Raw genomic sequence first — 9,395 nt, forward strand, 5'->3', positions numbered from 1 at the left:
CATATGCAGTGACTTTGTTTCAACAAATCTTCAGTTCTTGATATAAGTAATTTAAATGGAAAAGACACATATTGAGAAGTATTATGCATATAAATTTTTTTGTAGTAATACAAATACAAATAAAAATGAGATGCCATCTCTATTGTAGCCTGCTGATCTGCAACCATATAGTCTAAGCATGACATTCACAGTCTCGTCTGCCATACTGAATCACTATGAGTAAATCATTTAAAGATACTGCAACTTTGAGGTCATGACCGAAAAATAAGGCATTATATTAATTAGGCCACTCTTAGTTATCAAAGGACAAAACGATGAAAAAAACTGAACATGTATATCAATCCTGTGAAAACTTTGCAGTTATATATTATGTTAAGAAACAGAATATTCATCGGGGAATACTAAGCTAACAGCCCTGAAAGGCTATTTTAAGCCTAGCCAGTAACTAGAGGTCAGAATCACACCCTGTACCTTGTATTTATGAGGTGAGACCCTAGTCATTATGTTATACCCACCCCAAAGGGCAAATATAGACCCTGATAAAATTTGAACTCACAGCTGTGGGTTTACTAGACCAGTGTTCTACCACTGAGCTACAAGGCCTGAACTTCTTACAACACCTACAGACTGGTAGTGCTTCCCTTACCTAAACATGTTTAAAAAAGGAAAGCTTGCTGTAAACCAAGATATTTGAAAATGACAGGTTCCATTCCAACTCCATCTGTCGCCTTTGAATGTCCTTGTCAGGTGTGAATGCTTGAAGAAGACAGATTGTAGTCTGGGTTTATGAGAAAGACAGGGAAGACTGACGAGCCAGATAATTTCCTCACTATAGTTCCAATCCTATTTCAAAAGACATTGATTACTCATGCCTTGTACTACAGGTGATTGTACTGAGATGTGAGAACACATCTTCAGCTACTGTAAACAATTCTTTCTAAATAATCAATAGCAATACACTAGAGTCCAGCAAAGACAAAGCAATTCATTCCATACACAGGAAATGGAGCAAAGCATTTATTTATCAGTGTCTGTGACCAGGGAAGTCCAACTGGGAAGAATCTATTTCAATGGATTAATCATAGAAAAGTCTTTCTGAAAATGCAATAATATTGACTCAAGTCCAGCAGAGGATTTACCTGATACCTTTTTATAATTTTATAAAGTGTAATATAATATATTACACTATGCATTTTGAATATGGGTCCAAGTTCATGAAGCAGTATATTTATTTATTCACCATGACTTTATTTTGGTTTGAAGCATTGATTTGTATAGCTAAGTGGCATGTGTTTTGCTACTATTGATTGCTTTCATAAGTGTAATGGCTCTAATTCACTATTAGCTAAAATGTTATTGAAAAGGACTTTATGAATCACTAAGATGGGTTATTCCATAGATAAATATTGAAAAAAAATATCGTCTCTCATAATTCTTCATCACATACATCTCTAACCAGTATGGAGGTGGTGTACGATCTCAGTATTTGACCAGTGAAGGTTAACTCATCTTTTTGCTAGATGGGCCTAAAAGATTTACTTTCTGACCCACAGATTTAAAGAAGCTGTCTCTTTGTAGAAGTTCCAGTCTAAATTATTTTAACAGAGAAAGTTCACAGTGTCAGTGCTGAGTATTTGAAAATTCATGTATGTTGACCATGACTGATTTCAACTTTTCCTTAAACATCGTATTATAAAACAACCTCAGTGTGATTTAATGCTCATATCTATTTCCTCTTCACTGAGAACAGGGTGCTGTCCATTCTGTAAATATCAACTAGAATCCTCCTCACATGTGCTCCCAAACTTCAGAAACAGAAGAGCAGTTAATTAAGCAGTAATCCAAGACTGGGTGTGGGTATATCAGGATTTACCCATGGTTGGTGTGGTTTGATCACTAGGTCAAAGCCAAAGTGATTAAAAAAAAGCCAACCATGGGTCAGTCCTGATATAGCCACACAAAGGAGAATATTATTGTTATCAAGCAATGACATTATTTGAGAAAGAGATTGCTTACCCTTCTTAAGCAATGCTTTTGTATAATGGCACTTCTACCTTCTTCCACGTCGCCTTGGGTAGGCTGACGTACTGTGCATGCGTATGAGACTTGCATTCTCACACTTTCATAGTACATAAGTTCAGTGCAGGAGAAGCAATGGAGAAAAGAGAATCTCTGTTGTTGTTTACTTTTTTCAGTGTAAAAAAACATCGATTTTTAATAAGGATAGAGCAGAAATACAAGAAAAAATCTGGTATGTTTCTACTTCTGTAGTTTTGCAGAATGCACCGGATTTTTCTTTTATTTTGCTGTGTCTCTCCACATATACTAACAGAAAGTCTGTCCACTATTGAGTGGCAAGACTTTTCTTTCTATTGGTATATGCACAATTTACAATGGGCATGCTGGTTGGGCTGTCCAATCAGTGTGCATGTTTTGGAATAATAATGACCTCTTATTGTATAATTAAGCAATAATCCACTCTTGGGTGTAGTTAATGCTAGATTTTCCCATGGTTGGTATGGCTTGATCATGATAATGGTGCTGTAATGTTCTTCCATGTTTTTTTCACATTCTTCCATGTTTTCTGATGTATTGTGCATATGTCTAAAACTTAGGTCCCACCACTTACAAAGCACATTGATGCTGTTCAACAGACGCAATGGAGAAAAATGAATCTCCATTGCTTTTTTTTTTTTTTTGAATAAGGCAAAAATGTGGGCATTCTCTGAACATACTGACAATTTAGAGGTACAACAGTCTGCTGAGAGCACAAAAATATAAGGAAAATCAGGTATGTTTCTGTTTCTTTAGTTTTATAGAATGTACCTGATTTTTCTTGTATTTGGTCTTCCATCATTAGTATATAGCAACAGAAAGTCTGACTGCTGCTTAAGCAGCCGGGCTTTTTTCTGTTGGTATATGCTCAATTTACAATGGGCATGCTGGTTGGGCTGGCCAATCAGTGCGTACATTTTTTAATATAAATGAGAAGTCACTATATAATGAACATTATACCATGGATTACCTTTCTTAGCCAATTAATATCTGGTCTCACCATGATAAAATTCCTTATTACCTCATTCAATAAGTCTTAACTACTCAAAAAGAAAACAGAAGAATTCAACAACAGAAAAGTTCCAAGAATAGCTGTTTCCATTGTAATCCCATTGTAGCTATGATTAAAAATAAACAATAGAAACTAAAAAAGACACCAAATGATTTCTATAATGAACATTCTTTATATCACTTATATTTTACAACTGCTGTGAGCCTGACAAGCCCTTCTTTTTTTTTTTTTTTTTTGTTATGCATTACATTCACTTTAATTTTTTTGAGAACCAACATAAATTTACATTTTTGCGATGCAATTTTCTCATTCAATTTGAGCACCTCTACAGCTATGCAAATTGTAAATAAGAAATCTTGATTTCCCTAAAGATCAGTATAGTAATGATTTACACACATTGTACTAAAGTCATTATAAATTCTTATTCCCTCTTTCTGATCATGAGTATTAGTGCATCCTGACAGTCTCATTTGAAGAACATTCATGACAGAAAATTTTGGAATCTTCTATTTTTGGTTTCATATGTTAACTTCAGGAAAAATGCATTTCCCTGGCAGCAGAAATCCAACAGTCTCCTGCATGAAATCATGCAGCATACATAGACATCCAGCAAAGGTCAGAAGAAATGTAGAAAACTCATTTGTCTCATTGGGCTATTTTTGGCAATGGAAGCTACTGATTCGAATAAGCCCATTTCAGTCCATACCTGTATTGTGTGGTGCTCCACATTAATCAACACCTACTACATGTGTACAGCTATAGAACTAAGAGTACATTTCTTGTATTTCATATACTAAATGTACATTATTGCAATAATACATTCTCAAAATAGGTTAGCTAAAACTGCATTACTTTCTAAGTAAGTTCACCAGTGCAATCAGGATACAATAGCAGTAATCACTACTGACGGTGTTAGTTGTGCAATGCTTATCCATTTATGCTTCTATTACACCACTCAGGCTTAATATTTATAGGTTCATAGGTTAGTACTAGGCTAACTGCCCTTGTGAGCTATTTTAAGCCTAGCAATTATACCTTGTGAGACTCAAACCCTGCGCCTTGTATTTGTAAGGCAAAAACCTTAACCATTAGGCCACCCTCCCAACTTGTCTGCCTCCAGTGCTTGTGGGTAAATATTGCACATGCTACAGCCACAATGATAATTATTGTTTAATATTGTGCTACTCTACTTAAAACAACTCTTAAAATCTGGATTTGTGTTAATAGTGTTAAACACAGCAATCTAAATGTTCTTAATTATGGCAATTTTGTGAAGACTACAAAGCTGATCTTTATCGATCTATCTTATTAGAACTTTTGACTAAGCTCATCTTAGATTGCAGTTTTACATACATGACATGCATGACTGGTATAACTTATGAGTAAGCCACTAGAAAATTATGAACCAGGAACAAGTCAGGAAAAAGACCCACCAGGTCCAAAGCCGAGAACACAAACTGAATGCACTGTTGTGCTCCAAAAGCCAGATTTGTAAGTAATAGTCCCAAATGGTGAAATGTAAAAGAATGCAATGCTGCAACTGCTAAAAAAATCTTCAGAAATCAAAGTACGAGCAGTCAAACGCTTTATTGCCAGAACATGACAAAACAAAACAAGTAAATCCACGAGCGCTTTCGCCCGGTCTTACCGGGCTTTTACATTTCACCATTTGGGACAATTACTTACAAATTTGGCTTTTGAAGCACAACAGTGCGTTCAGTTTGTGTTTTCGGCTTTGGACCTGGTGGGTCTTTCATAACTTATGAGTAGTCAAACAGCCTATAACAGTTTGTTTTATAAATCTTTTGTATGAAATAAATAAGATGCCCTACAATGCTCTAAGCTCATGTTAAAGACAATTATCTGGTGTAGCACTAGTCAGTGAATCTAGATCCATGAGATCACGTTTGATTGACATACTTCTGAAATTTGTTATTTAACTGATATTTTACGACTTAACTGCTTAGTAATGTAAAAAAAATAAACTCTTCCTGTATGCTTATCAAACATAGATAACCAAACTAGTCACTTAGTCAGTAGTACCACAAGCAAATGAGGCAGCAAAAACTACAATGTATGATTAAATAAGTAAATGAAGGAATAATATGAAACAGAGCATCATATTTATGGCATGCATGGATTTGTTCCCAATACCAAGGAGGTGGGGTGGATCTCATATGTTATAACACAGACAAAAACTACTGTGGTGTATCATAAGACAATGAAGAGATGAAGGCAATGCTTTATTGTAACATTTGCCATATACCAGTGCAGAATATCAAGGAAACAAACCATAGAACTGAGTGCCCCAAGTGCCTTATGGCTTTAACCTGAAAATGACAATTCCACTAACATGGTCAGTAATGTTTATCCCAATACTCACTAAATTGATGTAAAAATTTTCACGTGGCTTTCTTGCTATACCAGTTGTGCTTTATGTACATAACAAAATATTCCATTATCTGACTTCATGGTCAAGTGGTTATCTGGCATCAAGATAAAAACTGAACTATGGTTTGTGTGATTTTAAGAAACATAACACTGACATTCTATACATGAAAAATCAAGGACTTAAATAGGGACTACAGTAAATAAGGCATTTAGTGGCCATTACACAATTTAAGACCAGTGCAATGAATGCTGTGAGGCATAAGTACATAAGTGAGAGAGTCCATTACATGAAATAAATGGATGAATCCCTTTGACTCTGATGACCTGGGATCAATAAGCATCCCATGTCCATTAGGTGCTGACTGAGAAGTGGCAGGCTGGATGAAGCATGGCATGGTCATCTCTCCTGTTAGAGAGTGGGAGGCACATGTCTTGGGGTATACATTCTATCTATAATCCCTGGTAGATACCCTGCATAGATGGAGGAGTCTGCTTGAAAGATTGGATCTATGGGGAAAGCATCACTCACAAAAGCCACTGAAAAGACCTTGTGTCGACCCACTGCATAAAAATCCCTGGGCATCTTGCAGGTATATGAAGGGAAAGGTAAGGATGACAAAGAAAGCCATACACTGGCTGCCTGTATGACAGCTATGTGCCACAGTCATGTCCCTTTTCTACATAAAGAGCAACACGTGGATGTTCACTGCTATAGTGGCTGCCTAAAGGTCACCAGTCATGGATAAGAAAATTGTTTAGAAAAGGGCATAACAGCAGACTGGTTACTGGATATAGTTCAAAAAACTTCTGCATCAGAATTCTTCATTGTATTACTTTGCTTATAAACTATTTATAATAGTTTTTTAAATATTCCTTCAGATAATCATAGGCAGAAATAAAGAACAAGTTAAAAATACATGAAGTAATGAATGGGAAATATATTCTTTTTGATGGTTCTTTAGCTTTGTAATACAATAACTGCAGTGCCTTTATAGCAAGAAATGTATTTTTTAAATTAAATACTTTTTCTCATTAAAAGCAGATAAGGTCGGCGCACATTAATTTATCAATTCTATCTATTGTCTGTGCATCAATCACAACAGATGACTTATAACTCCAAGGTTAGTATGACTGTGCTGATTCTTATAGGACAAACTATTTCTTACTGAAGGAACTAATATGATAATTTGGGGCGGGGAAGTGGGTATTGTCTTTACTTATAAAAAGATTTAAACATTATTTCATTTTTTTTTTTTTGCAATTTTTTTTTTTTTTTGTCATTAATGAGTGATCCTCATTTGGGATCAGGTTATAAGGACATTTACAGTAGTTTATTGTCCTAAAAGTAGAAACATTTTTGTTATGCATTTTATAAAGCAGTAAGGTGTAATCCAGTATGATTTATTGGATTTAATAAAATATGTCACATGAGATTAAATTTAAATTTGAAGACAGCTATCCATGAAATGATGCCATCTACATACTGCCCATGATGCATTGCTAAGTGAGTTGTAACATGTGCATGCTGCTATTAGTACTTTATAGTTTTACTTACATAATGAAAAGTCAGAACTTTAAATCGTGATACCAAAACTCACCAGGCTGAACCCATTTCTCTCTTCCTCACCCCCTCTCTTGCTATTCTCCACTTTCACTGCACCTCTGTGCTTACTGAATACCTTACTTACTTCCATCTTCACCCCCCCTCTCCCTACTATCCACTTTCAATATATCTCTCTTGCTATTCTCCACTTTCACTGCACCTCTGTGCTTACTGAATACCTTACTTACTTCCATCTTCACCCCCTCCCTCTCCCTACTATCCACTTTCAATATATCTCTAATTGCTTATTGATCCCATGTGATTATAAGTATAACAACCTTAAGCATAATTTACAGTTCCAAACAGGCATATCTGAGACACTACACTGTATATTAAACTGTTGTATCTCTGATACACTACTCCACTGAATGAATTCTTGATACTAAGTGTACCTGTGAAAATATATGTTACTAAGTGGTCCTGTTATCCATATTACCGACTTGAGTTGTAATATGTTATTATGTGATTTATTACTATCATTTCTTTGATTGTTTCACTATTGTTTAAAATGTTGACTGTTATCTTGTTATTATGCGGAGCTTTTCTCCCCAGGCCTCTGCTGAAAATGGGCAATTTTGCCCAGTTGGGCATTCCCACTAAACAAATGTTAAATAAACAAATGTTAAATAGATACAAGCATTGTTCTAAACATTGTAATATTGTACTTTGGAGTGTAGAAATAAATGGCAACACATACTCCACTTTTTAATACAAAGTGTTCAAAGTTTACTGACACAGCTGCATACACCTAAGGTAAACACATTGGAGTGGCTGCTGGTTGTTTAACAATGTTTATGATGACACAGATTCAGAGTTAACTCCATTTTCTTCACATGGCATACCTCAGGTCATTTGCTCCTTGCTCAGGTTCTCTAGCATACCCTAAATACGTTGCGCAGTGTGAACAGGGAGATCACCCGATGTCATTGAATATCTTTGTTCCTTGGCATTGAGTAGAAGACCTTGACATTAATTCGCATCACTATTATTGTACTCAGAAACAGAAAATAGTTGAGTAGTACAATATTAACGGAAGAATGAGATAATGGGGATGAAATCCATGATTATATAATCGATTTTGAAAATGGGTCCTTTTGAACATTCAGTTCAACCCGCTTAAGGAAATATATGTTTTCTTCTACAAGCATATTGTATTAGCTCACTTGCATGTTGTAAATTTGCTGTGAGGCAAAAAGATTTCTATATGTGGTCTAGTAGCCCAAAATGCAACTTTCCCAAAAAGTATAACTCCAAATATTTGTGTAAAACTTAATGAGTTATCCTATAGCTCTTTGTACATCTGTTGCTCCAAGAGATAGACAGCTTCATTAAAACAAGTTATACCTGCAGCATCCATACAGATATAAATTAATATACGTGGTAGTCCATTCTTAGTCAGTGGAGGTGTGGTTTTTAGATGTTTTTTATTTCTGGGTATTCAAAGACTAAATCAAGTATACCAAAATTGTATTTCAACCAAAGAAAGGATTAGCTGATTACTGTGGCATCCCATCAATTCTGCTGCTTCCACCTCCTCTAGTAATGAAAGTTCAAGGATGCTCTTGGTTATTTGGAGTTAGAAGGCTTTCTTATCTCTTAAATCTCTTAAAGTACTATTTTCTTACACTTTTCAGTAGAAAAGAAACATAATTTGATGGCCATCTGTGTTGTGGTCAAAACTGAGTGATGGTGACATCATTAGAGTACAATATATAAGACTCCCAACGCACGCACACACACACAAACACACACACACACACACACACACACACACACACACACACACGCGCGCGCGCGTGCACTCGCACTCGCGCACATGCATACATGCAGAAACATACACTCACATGCACAAGTGAAAATTCACAGTGAAGTAACAGATGATGCACACCTGGGAAAAACACCACAAGGAAGAAATGATAATGTCTTCAATAAGTATATACATATGCATAAAAATACACAATTTTGCACATTAAGCCTTTGCTGTAAGTGGATCCAACTTTAGCAATTTAACCATTTTGCTGTACAGTTTTTGGCAACTGGTGTTAGAGATAATGCAATCACAGGAAATGGTGGCTGACAGGTTATAGAGTTTGGTTCTAGCATGAAAGCTAGCAAGCATGGAGGCTAAGTGTGCGTGGATTTGGACTTGCGTATCCGGACTCTGAGGTTCAACCCTATTTTTCACTAAATACATACACTGTAGATTGCATGATCTTTCACTGCCAACTTTTGCACTACTGCATTTCTGATTCCTAAATTTTTGGCACATGGTCAGGCATTCATTTACACATAGGTGGTATTGTCCTTAGCTGAACTCTAGCTCTAGTTTTTTTG

Source organism: Protopterus annectens, chromosome 5.part1, assembly GCF_019279795.1.
Source record: "Protopterus annectens isolate FY-2018-M chromosome 5.part1, PAN1.0, whole genome shotgun sequence".
Lineage (NCBI taxonomy): Eukaryota > Metazoa > Chordata > Ceratodontiformes > Protopteridae > Protopterus > Protopterus annectens.